We start from the raw sequence: 17,799 nt of genomic DNA, 5'->3' as shown, positions 1-17,799 counted from the left end.
ACTTGTCCTTCCGAATTCATACCACATGGATTCTTTGTAATATTAAAACGCGTTATACCTATAAAATTACCATGCTTCTACGTTTCAATTTTTCGCTAGTTGAAATTCTTTGGAAAATTTGGGATTCCGTAGTTTTCCTGCCAAGTTATCGAGGGAATCTAGCATCTTAACGAGTTTTTAATGTCTCTCACGAGAAAATACTCTACCGCAGTTGTGTAATTCGTAGCTTCGATCCGCAGAGACGTAATTAATTCCGAATTTTATGAAATATTTACTGTCCGCAGTTTTCGAGCAAACGTTTTTCCCGGCGTGCATGGGTAATCTATACTGTACTACGCTGCACTCGTAATCGAGGATTTTCTGAAAGCCAGCCGCCTACGAGACTTTTTGATGCATATTGTGACCTTTGCGATGCAAAGAAATAGATTCCTCCGCAGTTAGAAACTCTGTCTTCGCGAGGCTAGATCTTCGAAGGGATTTTAATTAACGAACCAAGCAAAATTAATTCCACTAAAAAGAATCTTTAACTGAAAGCAATATATATATATATTAATTTTTAAAAAATTTCTTTTTTATTCCCAGAAATATTTCGATATGCAACGTTAAACGCATATGCAATTGTCTCGGAATTTTTTCCCCCAGAATAGGAAGGGAGATTCATCGATTCCTCAGAAGAAGACTATACTCAGCATTTCTCCCGTTTCCCGCCGAATTATCGTCGCCAATTCTTAGTCATCGTCTTGACCTTTGACGCGGCTTTTGTTCTTCGCATTTTTATCGCGAACTTGGCCGTGCTTCGCCAGACAAAACGATAAAAAAAAGCTGCGGTATGCGCATCTCGTATTATGGCCATGATGATCCGGAAAAACACGATAATCGGGAATGTCGGAAGAGAATGTCAGTTTATCGGGTTGGAAAATCGGGCCTAGGTCCTCGTGAATCGATATTGCCAACGAGACAACAGCTCCTCTTAATTGACCACAATTTCTACCACGCTCGGGGTTCCACCCTAATCGAACTCGATGTGCGTTCTTCAAGTCCGATCGAATACGTCATTCATGCATTTAATCAAAAAATCGAACGTCGTATTTTCTTTCTTAACCAGTTAACTGTTGCGACCTCTTTGAGAGCGTGTATATATACACCTAAACTGTGTCGCCAGAAGTAAACGACGACGAGTATACTCGTCGAGCACAGAGTATGCTTGGCTGTTACAACATGGAATTAAATTGCAATGAAATTATTCTAGCTACTTTTCACGCATGACGAGTATACTCGTCGTAACACGAAATATTGCCCCGTTTCTTCATGACGAGTATACTCGTCGTACCACGAAATATCGTGGTTTCTTCACGACGAGTAAACTCGTCGAAAATAGCTAACTGGTTAAAGCTGGATTTTTCCACTCGTTTATTTGAATGTAACCAGCGATTAATTAATTTTGACAATATTTTCGGACACTCCTTGGTTGTTTTTCTTTGAAAACCTCATCGAGATTAGATGCAGCTTCCTCGGTTTGCTTATCATGACTCACGAAACTAGTCGGCACTCTATGAAATTGATTATTTGAGAGAACCAGCTTTACTTCAGGGTTAAGCAAAGAATCAATTTCCCGGAAGATACTGATTTATTTCGATCAAACACAGCATCCTATTTTCTATCCTGACTACTAACAACAAACTACCAATGCAGGTATACACGCCCCAACGAGTATAACATTAATTGCACAACGTGAAATTAAATATCATTTATTTGAACGAACCTTCATTTTCCCTATCTGTAATATTTACACTCATCGACGAAACTTAAGAAAAATGCGATGATTCGCAAATTCTTATTGACAACCGAAAAAGAAAAACGAAAAAATTTGTATCGAACTTTGATCCATCGTAAAAGTAGTATAATTTTAATCAACGTGTCGTTTACGTTTAACTCTTTGCACCCCGTTGACGTCGCTGCAGAGACACTGATCAACTTCAAGGGTGGTATTTCAGTTCATCTTCACTGACAAAGATAAAAAAAATCAATAATACAGCTCCGTAATTAAATTTCAAAATACTTTTAATCCATAATTCCTTCCGTTGCTTTGGAAAAATTTCCCACCACAGAGGTATATTAGGGTTGTTGATCGAATAAAAATATTCCCGGGGTGCAAAGGGTTAATATGTATGTTAAGGACACTGCTTTACACTGGAAAACAACAGAGCACCATCTACGGTAAAAATCTGCTACTACCTGCTAACCACACAAACATTTAATTTAATTCAACACACATATTCCAGAAAATAAAAGATATCGCAAAATTCGGATTAAATAAATGATCATAGTACTTCTCAACTTTTGTCAGCAAACAAACATGATGATATCCAAAACCTGATACCTTTTTAACACTAGGTTTACGGACGCTATCTGTATACCTATTTCTAAGGACACCTGTCAAATTGACAGGTAAAAGAAACCACGTGTCTCTTTTTCTTAACAATTAGTTTAATTTAAAAGCAATTATATTATATTAACAGTCTTAATATAAGTTAACTAAATCTATTACCATCGTATAATTGGAGCAACCCTTTCGTCAAATTCACGGGGGCCATAAATCTAGCGTTAAAGTACATTTTTTAAAATTCTCACACGATTCCATTTAAATTTTATTATTCAAAAATATTTATTTAAAAATTTAAAAATTTCCCGAATAAGAAATAAAGGCGTTGACTAAGACGACGAAAGTCATTGACTCACCCCGTATATTACCATCGCAGGTAGTGACATCAACGATCTATTCATAGCAATTAACTCTCGCATCTTAGACCGTGCCAGGAAGGTGCAACCGAAGCTCTTCTCTCCGGATAAAGAAGGAAAATCTAAATACCAGGCTGAGGAAGCTGAATGTCACGGACAAAATGCCACGATATCGTGAACAATACGTGTACGTATATCGAACTTGCACTGTCCCTGCATAGTACGCGCTAGACCAAGTCCCAAGTCGCACAGAATGGGTGTTCGATAGAGGGGCACCCTTTTACCAACTGGTGGGGGGTTGCTACCCTGGCCGTGACGTCATCCACCTGTTACACCCTGAATAAATACACACTGACGCATGCGCTCGCACACCTACACACCTGGACCACACGTACACACATACGTTCGAGTGCGCCCGCGCACACAGGTATACCGTGGAATAGCCGGGAAACACGGTGAATGTCGCGGATCAGTGATGCACAACCTGTGGCCTGTGACCCGTTTTTCAATGGAACTACACCCCGCTTTCCATTAATTCACAAATTTCCAGGCCGAGGTTGAATGAAAATGAGCCTCCGATTTCGCGTGATCAAACCTTTTTCCTTGTTACTCTTATGCAACTAGCTCAGCCCAGGTAATGACAGGGGATGGTGTTGGGAGGTTGGTCGTCACTGTGAGGTACTTTATGGGGAATCTCTTTCTTTGTCGTACTTATTTTTGATTATAATAGTGTCTAGTTTGACTCAGTATTCTGTATTTATACACTCTTCGTGTCTATAAAATACAGAATACTGTGTCAACGTTGTTGACTCTTTAGGCTATAGTGAAGCGTTTAACTCGTAAATTCTGTACGTGAAATTTCGCAATTGGGATTTATACTTGTCTAAAATTATATTTGATACGTCTTCACGTGCACAAAATTCGAAGAAGTTTCCAAATTTTTGTCGAATTTTGTTATGAATAAAATAGACTCGTGGTTGGTCTAATGCACTATGTTTTATTTTTAATTGTAGCCCAAGTGTTAGTGATTTTTATAGCTTGAAATATGGAATATTAAATGGAATTCGATAGAAGAAAGGGTTTTAGATAAAGGGATAATTACAGGAGACCTGTCATTGATAATAGTAATCGCTTTACACAAGGCAGTTTCGTTTACTACGAAGAAAAGAAAGGACGAGCAATTAAATCGATTCATTCGAAATACACGAGCTAATTAGTGTTATGAAGAAATCGTTTGCGATTATACTGGTATACCGACGAAATACAACAACACGATAATAAGCAATTAAAATACATAATAAAGACACTTTACCCCTCTGTAAGAATCGTAAATATCCATTAAAAGGTCATTGCTACCTTACATTTCGAATAAAGCAAATAGGAAAAACAAAATTGCTATCGTGGCAAAATGAAAAATTAAAATTTATCTCGCAATAAAGTAAACAGGAAAAAATAAAATTCGTATCATAATAACGAGGATACAAAATAAAATTTATATCTCAATAACGTAAATGAATAAACGCGAAAAGATAAAATGCGTATCAGAATAAAATTTAGGTCCCGATGAAATAGATAAAAATCTTTTAATTATACTCGCGTTTCGCAAAAATACTCGACGACCATTCGAATGATCGATGCACAACAAGAATTGTATTATCACGATTGAATTAAAATAAAATAAAATAAAATAAAATAAAATAAAATAAAATAAATTTTATAAATATTCAATTATACCACGAATTATAAAGTCTTTTAATTATACCACTCACGTTTGGAAAATACACTGGACGACCATTCGAATGATCAATACACGCCGAAAATGATATCATGATAAAGCAAACGGAGAAAAATAAAATTTGCATCGCAATAAAGTAACTAAAGAAAAATTAAAATAAAATAAAATTTATAAATATCCACTTATACCGAAAATTGCGAAGTTATTTAATTATATTCCTGGCGTTTCGAAAAAAGCACTCGATGACCATTCGAGTAATCGATACAGGAATAAGTTTGCGCGCCACTGTGGCAGTTCACAGGGTGGACGAGGATCCGGGGGTGCGGTTGTGTGGGTGTCGCTTCATCCAGCCAGGGCTATCGGGGTGGGTCATGGCCAGAGCGAAACGAGGACAACCCTTGGCGAAGGCTGACGAGCCTGGAAAAGTGGCTGAATTTCTAAACTAGTCGACACGCTGCCGAAAACACCCTGGTCAGCTGTGTCTGCTATTATGTCCGGCAGGATTTCTGTTTCTAAAAATAGTTTTAGAAGAGGCCAAAGACTGGCAGCCAGGGTTCAATGACAGGGAAAAATTCCTTTTACGAGGAAACCGAGATTTTCACCAGCCATATTACCCGGAGAAGATGAATCACTGTGCATCCACGGAGCAAGGCCATTTGAAAAATTTCCCAATCGATTTCCCCACCATTTTTCACCCTCCTTTCGATCCTTTTTCACCCTTCGCCTTTCTCCATTAAGAATATAAAAAATTCGTTGGACGGGGAAAAATTCATATTAACCCTTAATTGATTTAATTTATTTTATTCATAAAATAATTTAATTTATTCTATTTCATTTTTATAATTATCCCTTAATTTAATCTTAACACATTGTTGACCGGTAACAAGTCAACTCGTCTTTTCCTGCCAAAACGTTGTTGACCGATGACGAGTTAACTCGTCATTGCACTTGCATTATCTATTTCAATTTATGAAAGCCAGAGTGATATAGAATATTGCGTGTGAAAGTGATTTTGAAGATTTTGAAGATTTTAAAGAATTAAATTATTATTATATAAAATAATATAATAAATGACAGTCTCTGTGTAAAATAGCCAGTCAACAAAGTATTAACATAGGTGACGGGTGGCTACAACAACGTGCCACTTCAAATATCTAATTTCATTTGCTATTTCATATTTTTATTTTATTTTGAAGATCTTGAAGAATTAAATTATTTAATTATTAATTAAATTATTATCATACATAATAATATAATAAATGACAGTTTCTGTGTAAAATTGCCGGTCAACAAAGTGTTAACATAGGTCACGGGTGGCTGCAACAACTTGCCACTTCAAATATCTAATTTCATTTGGTATTTCCTATTTTTATAAAGACCAATAATATTCTTCCAAGTATAGTGCACAGAATAAAAAATAAATCAAACACTCCTGGAATTCAATATCCCAATTCACTTTATATATAGATTAATATCAATCATTGTATATAATACAAACCAGAGGAAATGGGATAAGCCTGATCAAATACCTATAATTTCATTCGCAATCCTGCATTTCTGTGAACACTGTTATCAACGAATAAAAACCGAAACTAGTCACCCTAAAATTAAATAATTCGATTCGCTTTGGTATTCGTTGCCATATATGTAGGTTAAAATTAATTATTATATACCACGTGGAAATATGGTAATAACCGTAAAATTAACAAGCGTCGTTATTAAAATGCGATTTTTCACGCGAAAAACGCAGCTGCTCGGTGAATGCAAATCAATGCCACGAACGCTTAGCACACTTGCGTATGTACGTGTATCCGAAAGCGCGGCGGAAGTTGGTATATTTACGAAAATGCGGAATAAAAAATGAAGTCGAAATATTCGGAAATTAAACAACCCAGTTCACCCGTGACCCGGTTACCGTGTACAGGTTAGCGTTGACTATTACACGCGACAGGAAGATATCGTGTTATCGGTGAAATGAATACGTATAGTATCGGCAGCGTTATTAAAATGCGATTTATCACACGAAACGCAGCCACTCGGTGAATGCAAATCGGTGAGACGAGTACGGGGTGCTTGTACCTGGAGGAACGGAAGGAGCCGAAGCGAATGCCTATTATAGGTAGTACGCGATGCGTGACTAATGGCGGTAGCCGTAAAAAGAATCATGCGAGATGCTAGGAATTCATTCAGAGAAGTCGAACGCATTAACGTTGCGCCGCGATAACGCTTTAATAATAGCCGATCCAAGGTCGATACGTACTCCGACACCGTGAAATCTTGAACGATTTCACTGCGTTTCAGGATCGAGAAAAGTAGCCCCGGGTTTCAGCCGCCCGCCGTCCGGCCCTGTTAAAATTGCTCTGTTCCTGGTAAATTGTTCAAACCTGAATCAAAGTGTTCTTCCTGGTGGTAAATCGCGCTGAATTCACGGTCAGGCTGTTACCGTTGAAAGTAATACGATCGAATGGATGTTGGTTATTTTAGGTGCTAGGGAATTCCTCAGGAATTCCTGGGGAATTCCTTCGCCGGATAGAATTCTTATCTCGCAGTTGCGATTCCTTACGAGATAATTTTATCCGACGATAAGCAATGAAATCGTCTAAATGGACAGCGATTTATCTTAATTTCGTAGGTTATATACAGGGTGTCCAGAATATTCCTATCGATCACGACTGAGAATATTTCTTCGAATTAATATATTTTTATATATTAATATTTTTATTGATATTCTTATATACTAATATTTTGATTAACCTTTTGCACTCGAGAGATGACTCTCAGTCACCATTTAATCAGATTCTAAAGATCGACGTTAATTAATATATCAAACTTAAAATTACCTAACGATGTGTGGAATGTCGAAGAAAAATAATTCTACGTCTTAATTTGCATATGATTTATCATTTACCATTTTACAAATGTCCACTCTATGACAGAAAGTCTTCGAATCACTATTTTTCTGTAACGAAAAAGTCGTCGAGTGCAAAGGGTTAATATTTTTATATTTTTATATAAAATATATTTACACTGGGTATATTTTTCTTTTCTTTCTGGGTAAATGAGAAGAATGGAGATTTGTCGATGGTTGCTGGTAAATTATTTGGAAGACTACAAGGAGTCAAATACGAATTTTGAAATATCTACTGGAGCTATTGATACTATCGTACTGTCAATTTTTATTCTACGCAGAAATCTATCTATGTAATTCCTACAATTCTCTGTCACTTTTATCTAATCTATATTTCTATAATCTATCAAAAATGTATAAATCTAAGGTACATACAAAAGGCAAGAACATTGATGATCTCACCATTCTCAGGTCTTGGATCGGAATAGGTGTCTGGTGTTGCCAATTTTTTCGCGAATGGACGAAAATAAGTCGTTGAACCTTTGCAAAGACGTTTAGTCTCAAAAATCTGCCCTACTCTTTGTCCAAGCTTGTTAGGCCTTTACACAACGTCCAATTCTTCATCGATCAACAATAAAGTCTCCACGAGGAAAAAGTAATTTAAAAACCATAAATAAAAATGTACCAATTTTTCAACTGTTTACGTAGTTTCTTATTATAAATAGATTATTTTATAAACCAACAAAATTTGTTAAAAATTGGTAACTTAAATTTATTATTATGCCACATGTGTATGTTAGTCATCGAGTTTCTACTTAAATCTCGTGGAAAAATATGGCTGATATTTTGACAGTCGGTTTGTTATAAAACAGAGGATTATGCAAGCTAGAAAGTTATTCTTAAATTCGAATTTTGCTGCAGCTTACCGAGAAGCATAATAAATAATCATAAAGCTTGCCATAAAATCGCGCAAAAACTTTAGATCAGAGAACGTAGTCACGAACGAGGCGGTCAATCAAGGCAAGTTATCGATAACGATTAGCTAAAAGACTTTAATCGAGCCTGATACACGTCAAAGCGTGCTAGAGGTTGCACGCAAATTAGCTGTCTATTATGCATCGTTTGGGAAATTGGCGATAAAAATTTCGAGGAAATTCAAAGGCAACGTACTTTGGCAGGATTTTCATTAAACGCCTCGCGTTTAATATATTCATCGGCGAAATACACGGACAAAATTCAGCTAAAATTGCTTCAATTACTTGGAAGAAAATAGGTCACGACGTACGAAACTTTCCACAAGGATAAAGCTCTGTTGTGAACTGCCTTAAATCACCTCTCGATTCCGAAGAACCTCGGCTATTGTACCGTACCAAAAAATATAAAGAAACTTCTCCAACCGTCCAAATGTTTAAAAATATTAATAAAAATATCCAAGATTCTCGGTCGATTACATAAAGGTGGTTTTCATGTGTACGAAAACACGGATTACGATCTTGTATTATGAGCAAAGTATACTGAACTTGAGATACGTATCGTACCTTGATTCACAGATACTATTTTTAGTAATATCCGAAGATTTCGATGGACTTGGGAAGATTAGTTGGAAGTTGGATAATTTCGTACGTAATAGCCCGATAAATGCCGGTCACGTGATGCACAGTGCACAGGATTAATAAAAAATGAGCTCGCGGAGGCGAGCCGTGCCCGACGAAAGGTAAAATCGATGACGTAGACTGAGCTCTGTGACGACTCTCCGCTCGTAAACAGTGGCACGAGGTCACCGTGATTAAGGCTCGCTCGTGAACGACGCTAAACGATCCGGCGAGGCCGCACAAGCGTCGCGGTGCCTGCTTCCTCGTCGCACGAGCAGAGATCTTTGACCAGCGATGCACGTATCACCGACCTCTGGTCTCGTTTCTGGCCAGACGGGTCAGGCTTCCTCGTCTGATCCAAGAATCTCAGTTTCTCTAATAGAACAACGTCAATTCCGACTAACCAATTCCCAAAACCCTCGATATTCCTTTGCTTCGCCTAGACTTCGCCATCTGAGCCAAGAAAGTCAGTTCCCTTTAACAGAACAACGTCAATTTCGAGCGACCAAGTCTTAACACCTTCGAATCCCTCCTTTGCTTCGCCTAGACTTCGTCATCCCATCATAGGAAGTCAGTTCCTCTAATAGACAACACCAATTTTGACCAACCAATTGCCAAAAATCTTCGAATCTCTCCTTTGCTTCACCTAGACTTCGTCATCTCATCAAAGAAAGTTAGTTCCTCTAATGGACAACACCAATTTTGACCGACCAATTCCCAAAAACCTTCGATATCTCTCCTCTGCTTCGTTTAGACTTCGTCCTTTGATCCAAGAAAGTCAGCTCCTCTAACAGAACAACGTCAATTTCGGCGAACAAATTCTCAAAAACCTTTGACATCTCTCTCCTGCTTCGCCTAGCCTCTAATTAGAGGGTAGACTAACTCTCCATATAGATTCTATTTGGCAAATTTAAAGAAACCCCATGCCAGTTAGGTGACCGAACGAAGTTGGAAGAATATAACCTCGAAAACTGCAGTCGTTGCAATCAAGATGGCCGATGACATGGTAAACACTGTATCCGCGTTATCTGCATCCGAGTTGAGGTTGAAGAAAATGTGGTAACAGGGAATCTTTGCTTTTTAATGCACCAATGTATACAGCACATTTAGAAAAACGCTACTCGGGTTGTGCAATGCTACACGACTTAGACGCGCGATAAATATAACTTCAAAAAGTGTAATAGTTATATTCGAGATGACCGATGACGAGATAAACACTGTGTTTCATTTGCATCTGAGTCGAGGTTAAAGAAAATGTGGAAACAGCAAATCTTTGCTTTTTGATGCATCATTGTATATAACAGATTTTAAAGGAAACGTCGCTTGGGTCACGTAATGCTGCACAAGTTGCGCGATAAATATAACCTCAAAAAGTGTAATAGTTGTATTCGAGATGACCGATGACGTGATAAACACTGTGTTTCATTTGCATCTGAGTCGAAGTCGAAGAAAATGTAGCAGGAAGCTCATGTTCTTTGATAAGTCACTTTATTTACGAAATTTTAAAAGAAACGTCATCTGGGTTACGTAATACTCATAACGTTGTACCCGTCATAACCTCAAAAATGGTAATAATCGTATTCAAGATGGCTAACGATAAGACACGATATTTCATTCGTACAAGTTAAAGAAATATTCAAAAAATATTTCATAATTCACAAAATTTCGAGGACATTTCCATTTCAGCGATGAACGTTGATCCGATCAACCGTGGCAGTCCAAAAAATCTACTTCCAATAGCCATTTTACAAAAATGAAACTTCAAATTTCGCTGAAAATCGATTATTTAATTATTTCATTTTTAATTGTTGAAAGAAAAGGGAAAAATAAGGAGGAATAAAAATTTCTGTTTCCAAAGCCAATTTCTTCCGAGGTTTTACGTAATATCGAACATGGAAGACAATCGAATGGCCCGTTTTAAGTGGAACACTCTGTAGATCGTGATATAACCGAAGCTAGATCGAAAGTTGCGAGCAGAAAGAGATAGAGACGGCGACAGAGCGATGCATCAGCCGAGCAGAACGGAGGCCTTGGCGATCGTGATCGTTAGTCACCGATAATGCTGCTAACGAGACCTCCAAGTGTATATTCATACATGCGTCGCGACAAAAAAACGTCTCCCGTGCTCTTGACACCCGGTCACCTCTCCGCCATTGCACAATCGCCGTCTCTGCGTCGCGTTTTCACCTTGCTTTATCCTGTTGTTCAGCCTTTCAGAGCGTGGGAATGCAGCATTTTTAAACTCTACCCCCGCTAATTACAAGCAACGACGATTTAATCGTGCCTCAATTTGCATCCGCAGATCCGATCGGAGATCCTGCGTTCGGCTAACCGTTTCTCAGACTACTGCTTCGTGTTTTGCGGTAACAGCGAGTTTCTTTTATTCAAAGCGGAATGCCAACCTTTTTTCGTTCCCCCGGATCGATGTGGTTTAATTGCATACTATGTTCCAGATGGTATCTCCGCAAAGACGAAGAAATCTCTTCACGGGAAGCTGATCTGAAATTCAAGGTAGCAGCATCTTTCCAGGCATAACGAGACGCTTCTGCTAATGGAGCGTTAAGGGGCGTCTTCCTCGTCTCTTCCATCCCGTGTCTTTGCTCTTTAACCTGATAAATCCTATAATTTCCCCGGCCAAAGTGGCTACAAACGATCCGATACTTTTCCTACTCGATCTCTGTTATCACTCCAAGGCTCCTGACCTAGACCAAACAACGAACCTCGCTGCAATGTACTGTCAATACCACCCCCTGTTTCTGTACAACTCTGACACACGACTGCAAAGTCGGAAGATTTTAAATAACCTTTGTCAGTAGTCCCGATGATTAATCGCGATGATAATTATATCATGGTGGAAAAAATCTGTCTCGATGATCACTTGCACCATCACTTGAAAAGCAACGTATAATGACGAACGTCATGCGAACCGTTCTCTTGCGGAAGATCGGAAGGGTAACTATAATCAGCTGCCATGATAATCGGATCGAGACCGTGCACGCAATTCGGAATTCCGTCGAAGCGGGCCAGCATTCGATTAAATTCCCCCAAGGATGCACCACGAGGAAACAAGCCACCCAGCCAGGCAGCATGTGCGCTGGCAGAGCCTTGAACTTGAACCTGAACCGAGGCGGGCCGTCCCCGGCTCGGTTTCTAGGTTGATCCGGGTCAGGTGTGCCTCGCCACGGGCCTTCGAATCGAGGTTAGGGCTGGATCTCTCTCTGACCGACCCGGTCTACCTGTGAACCTTCGACAAATCGCTCGGATGACCCCCAAGCGAGCGGCGCGCACGCGCCCCTTGCGATTCTGGAAACGGGACAGCTGCTGTTCCGCTTCCTTCTCCCCTTGTCTCGCTCCCTTGATCCCCCTAACCTCGTATCGACCTTGGCCCGTCTTCAGGTGGCTCTGGTCGCCAGCCTGGAGGAACAGGCAGGCCTTTGTCTCCTGGACAATCCAGGCAATGGGAGAGTGCCACTACACTGACACCCTTTTGGGAAAGCACGAGCGTATTAGCCTTCAGACGATGGCTATCGGCCCTTGTTGTGGTCGCGAGATCTTGCCACGGATAGCGAATGCTTCCACACCTTTCTCGGCTTTGCTCAGCTTTAATACGCTTTAATGGATCGCTGAGCTGTGTGTCACGGGATGTGCTTTTTCAGGGCTGCATTAATCGCTGATCCTTTTCATCCTGTATCGCTGGATATGATATTACTCGGCTTTCGCGAGACACCAACACCTTCGCGTTGCAGCTTTGTTCGTTGCCGGTGCGAATGACGTGTGGATGGGGTTATTGGTCAGGAAAATGTCAGATGTCGACTCGTCGTGATGCGCTTTTTCTTCTCGCCTTTGTGTCGCGAAACTGTATTAACACCCAGTTTGCCGAAAGCGTGTTTAACACGGATGGATCGTCAATTAGAAACGTAGGAGGGTATGGGCAAATCGGACGTATGAGTCAGTTGGCACGAAGTGTGAACTATGACTAGGAGCAGACACTGGGTAGGGACTGTCAGAACTGACGAGCGAATTTGTCACCTCGTAAACACTTTGCTGCTGTTTAAGTACTTGATTCATGACCTGTTGCTCTTCTATGAATTGACAGAAGCAAGCAAAATCATTTTAATAGGTATTCTCGACTAGATGAAAGATGATCGATGCAAGAAGAATTTATGATGATGCATATATTTAATGACGTTACACCTGGTAATCTCTATTCCTTAGTTAGTCCCTCAGTTAATCAAGTATCAACTAGCTTTATTTTTAAGACCCAAAGTCTTTCTAGCTATAAATCGCCACTCTGTCAAGAGGGTACCTGACCTATACCAAGCTACAATGGGACAGTTTCTTCATTAAGACAGCAGTGTTTAGAAATGTATGCATTATGAAGTTAGAGATAGATCAGCTTCTTGTCATTGGTGTATCAATTATGGTTGGCTTGGGTTTATTATTTTCCTGATTGTTTTGACCATAGTTTTAGTATGACGGGTGTCTTGTTCGTGGCTTGATTGAATCGTCATGCATATATGCATAACAGTATCTTTATTTGGAGGTTATTTATTCAAAAGACAGTGGACAAAAAGCCAAAGGCTGACGAACACGAAGCAATCTGTCGGGTAAACCGAGGCTGTTCCACGAAAAGGAAATCCAGGAAGAAGAACAACATCTGTTCAGGAGGCCCTGACCGCTCAAGCTACCACATCCTCACCTCTCCGCAATTACGCACCGTGCACATCGATGCAGGAGCTTGAATACCGAAATTGACAACTTCACTTCTCGTGCCATCAAATGATCATTGAACACACATGATATTTTAGAGGTACGTTACGATTCTGGTATATCCAAAAAGGAATTTATCCATTGAAACAACTCCAATTTCCTAAAATTTTCCTATGGACAGGATGATTTATGACACCACCATCTAAAATTATTACTCGTTACACCCATGTAAAAAATTGTTTCAAATAGACAGGAAAATATAGTATAATTTTTTAGCATTGTTATTTTAATTGTATTATCTTTTAAAACATACTCAATTATACCAAATTTTATTTAATTTTATTTAATTTTATACCAAATTTTAATCCTACTCTGACTCTGTTTATATACAAAACCAAATTTATTCATCAAAATCACTCTAATTTCTCAAAAATTTCTTATCTTTTCCTATGGTCAGGATAATTTATCTGACTCCACCATCTAAAATTATTCCTCACTATTCCCATATGAAAAATTGTTTCAAATAAAACAGAAAAATATGATTCAATTTTTTACCATTGTTCTCTCAATTATATTTAATATTCCTTTATTATTATTTACTACTAGAATACTTTGAAACATCTTATAACATAAATAAATCAAAGAAACCAATTTTTCGAAACCAATAACTATTACTTCCCAAATATATTTAAAATGATTGTAAATTAAGAACTGTAATAGTTATTTACGTATCTTCATACGACTACAACTGTCTACATTATACGTAACATGAAATTTAACAATACCGAAAAGCGAGATACAGTGCAGGTTTAGGATAGACGCCAAGAAATTTCTGGAAAAGCGAAATTTGAAAATAAACCGTCACGTTAAAGTACAGTATTATTAATAACATTCTGATCTACTCCTCCATACTTCGACAATTTACTACATTTTGAACCCGCATGCTACAACAGTGTCCAACACTCATACCTCGATAGGAAAGGAAAATAACGAAGAAAGTGTGCATTATACATCGCCATGTACCATGCTTTCCTCTTCACACGACTCTGATGGAAAACAATCTTTCATGAACCAACCTACGAGTTATCAAGACTGGTTCAGTTAGGTGAATCATCCTGTACAGGTTGTGACCTACAGTCGCGATTTTACGATGGATATAATTTCCGTGAAACAATCGGTTTCTTCCTCCGGCAGAGGCAGAGGCAGAGGCAGAGGCAGCGCCGATCGGAACACGCGAGAGGCGAGCCACGAGTCGCGATTGCGGCCGGTTCGAGAAAGAGAGGCTACGGTGACAAAAGAAAACGTGAGTCGATCGGTTGCACATGCACTGAACGGCCTTGAACAATCGCCTCACCGCGAAACCGACCGCTCCTCTTCTTGCGTGCGACTCCGAGGACTTCGACTTCTTTGTTCCACGAATTTCCTTCCCGGGCTAAAATCCCATATTTCCTAAATTTCCTGAGTTTCCTGGATCGAGAGCAAGCTATTCTCAGAAACGACAGTGTCTCCCTTCGCGTTACTTAACTCCTCCGTAAATAGGCGTGGTCGAGAACGATAAATACCGTTTCCTTTATGTTTCTAGTATTCAAATCGTGTTCTGATCTGTATATCAGCTTCGTTGGATTGAAATGAGACGATTTAATAAGAAGAATTTTTCTCGAAAAGTGATTAGTTTCAAAGTTACAGCTGGTTGAAGTTAGTGGGGCGCTGCGCGCTGCTCCGCTCCACGCGTACATAACTTTAGACGCGCATAATTCCCCACTGGGAGCTCCTTTTGTGAAGATTTCTTTTCTCACATACTCGTTTTTTCACGGAGAATGTTTTAAACTTGACTGTTTCCATCAAATTGCAGTTTTAATGAAAAAATTGGCAATACAGTGCTGATCGTGCCCACAATCACAGTACTATAGCCATTAAATTAATCTATGCACTGATAATGTAAATTATATAGCAATTCTAGAATGATCAATGGACAGACCAATCATTGCTAGAGATATTAACAATTGATAATAGAGTACTGAGAATAGTCATCTACACAGAACTATAGCCATTGGGTTAATCTATTCACTGATCCTCTACATTCTATAGCAATGTTTTAATTTAGAACGTTTATATTCTCGATTTACTTCTTTTCGCATTCCCTCTCTATTTATACGCGTAAAATGTGCACACGAGGGAAGAATGAAAATTGATGAATTGGAGGTGAGCTAAATGGAACACCTTGGTTTCTTATGCCTAATATAAAAAGACTGGTTTTTTAGTCGATGTATATTCCTCACCGCGTGAAGTGGATCTGTCTTATTATTTTCATTATTATTCTCGATAATCTGTGCTTCTAATCGCGCATTGTCGGTGTCTCTGATGTTGCTCGGCAATGTAGAGGAAACCGGACATGATTACGGAGTCGCTTGAAGCTTCGTTGAGCAGCGCGAGGTCTCCGCCACGCATCAGAGCCGCTCTTTTTCTATTCACCTCGCTCTTTATCGCCACCCTCATTCCATTATAGCTTGTTTCTCGTTTTTTTCCTTCTTTCCTCGTTAATTGCTCACCCACATCTTCGTTTCCCTTTAATCCGTTTGTTTATATCTTTAACGAGTTGCAACAATGGAATTCGCGATTCGGCAAGAATCGCAGAACCAGAATCCTCGATTAGGGGACCGTGAAAACATACGTTCAGAGCTATCACTCACCCAGTCTGTGACGTCAAGCCGTTAGACTCGATGATTTGAACAGTCCAAAAGTGTACTCACCTGAAACAAAGAAAAGCACAGATGATTATCAATTCCTAAAATTAGTATCACTGTGCAATACCAATTTGTTTTATCTCCTTCTTTTCACTCTTTCGAATCCTATTAAACACCGAATGAAAATTTCAACGGAATATTTATCTTGGCGAGTTCAGTTTCTATTTAAGCTTGGCTCAAGCGTTAATTAAACTCGTATCCGCGGGACAGTATTAATTTTGGCGGATTTATGTTAAGGATTGAAATTTATTTCCACGGCTATTTCAAGGGTGACGCCTTCAGCCACCTGTTGTTCCTTTCTCAACCCAGTATCCACCTAATTGCCACAGATACAGGCGCTTCGAGCTCTCTGATCTCGACCACGCGGCAATTCTGCCTTATCTGACATGGTGGAAGCCTTTGTTCGCCTAACCTGCCCAATATGGCGCCATGGGTGGCATAACGTTAAACGATGCTAACCTAAAATTTCCACTTTTCGTTAAATTCCTATCAAAGTATATAGAATTCCAAAAAATAATCGATTCTCTTCTCTATTTTTCAACAGTGGTCTTTTACAATTTAGAATGGCGAAGAATTGCTCACAAAATTATCAAAAATATTTTTATTGAAAATATAAAAATGTGAATATAAAAATATATCCAGAATTCTTAATGCTGATACTTAGCTATAGATTCTGGGCTAAAGACACCCTGATTAAGTGCCTGTTCATGAAAATGGACAAAATGTTAACGAGCATATAACAAGCTTTGGATTTACACTTTCTTAAGACTTTTGGATTCGAGTGTATAAAGAATTGACATAAAGCAACGTTATAAACAATAGGATGGAGAAATTAAAAAGAAAGGACAGAAGTAAAGGAATAAAAAGGAGTTACAGTATGTTCGGCTGAAATAAGATATTCTGAGGCTGGTGAAGATCGAACAGAGGATTGCATCGGTGTGAATTGCATGTGTGAATTGAGCTGAGCGATTCATAAAGGAGGAACAAAACTTCTCACGGACATGGTTCGCGAAAAATGCAAATAATCGCGACGTTGCGTCCTTTGTGAGCGTCTCTGTCGGCGTCCGGCCGAGTTTGTCTCGAAATTACCATAACAAAATGTTCTGATTGCTTGCAACGGCGAGCAAGAGGAGACGAGCAGGCCTTTGGCTCGGCTTCGACAAAACGCTTTGCTCTCCGCATTTCGCGCGGAAGAAAAGCCAGCTGCACGCGAACAGGTACACCAGATTCGACGAATCGAATCGCCAGAAGGAGAAAAAGAAATAATCAATCAACCAACCAGGCCGCTTTTTACCGAATCGAGACGATGTTTGTGGTGGCTGTTTCGTTTGACAAGGGATTATTCCTTTTTCCCTTTTTTTTTTTTGAATTTTTTCAATGGTAGTTAAACTTTTTTAGAAGCGGTCAAATTTCGAAGGTACGTATAATTTT

General features: G+C 39.1%; 1 protein-coding gene across 1 annotated transcript in view; it reads right to left on the bottom strand.

Moving 5' to 3' along the window:
- Positions 1-17,799, bottom strand: part of Ecr (ecdysone receptor) — a 195,420-nt gene that overhangs the window by 32,037 nt on the left and 145,584 nt on the right. The window lies entirely within an intron of this gene.

This window comes from Eufriesea mexicana, unplaced genomic scaffold (genome assembly GCF_001483705.2).
Source record: "Eufriesea mexicana isolate 0111107269 unplaced genomic scaffold, ASM148370v2 scaffold440, whole genome shotgun sequence".
Lineage (NCBI taxonomy): Eukaryota > Metazoa > Arthropoda > Insecta > Hymenoptera > Apidae > Eufriesea > Eufriesea mexicana.
This window is presented reverse-complemented; position numbering and strand designations above follow the sequence as displayed.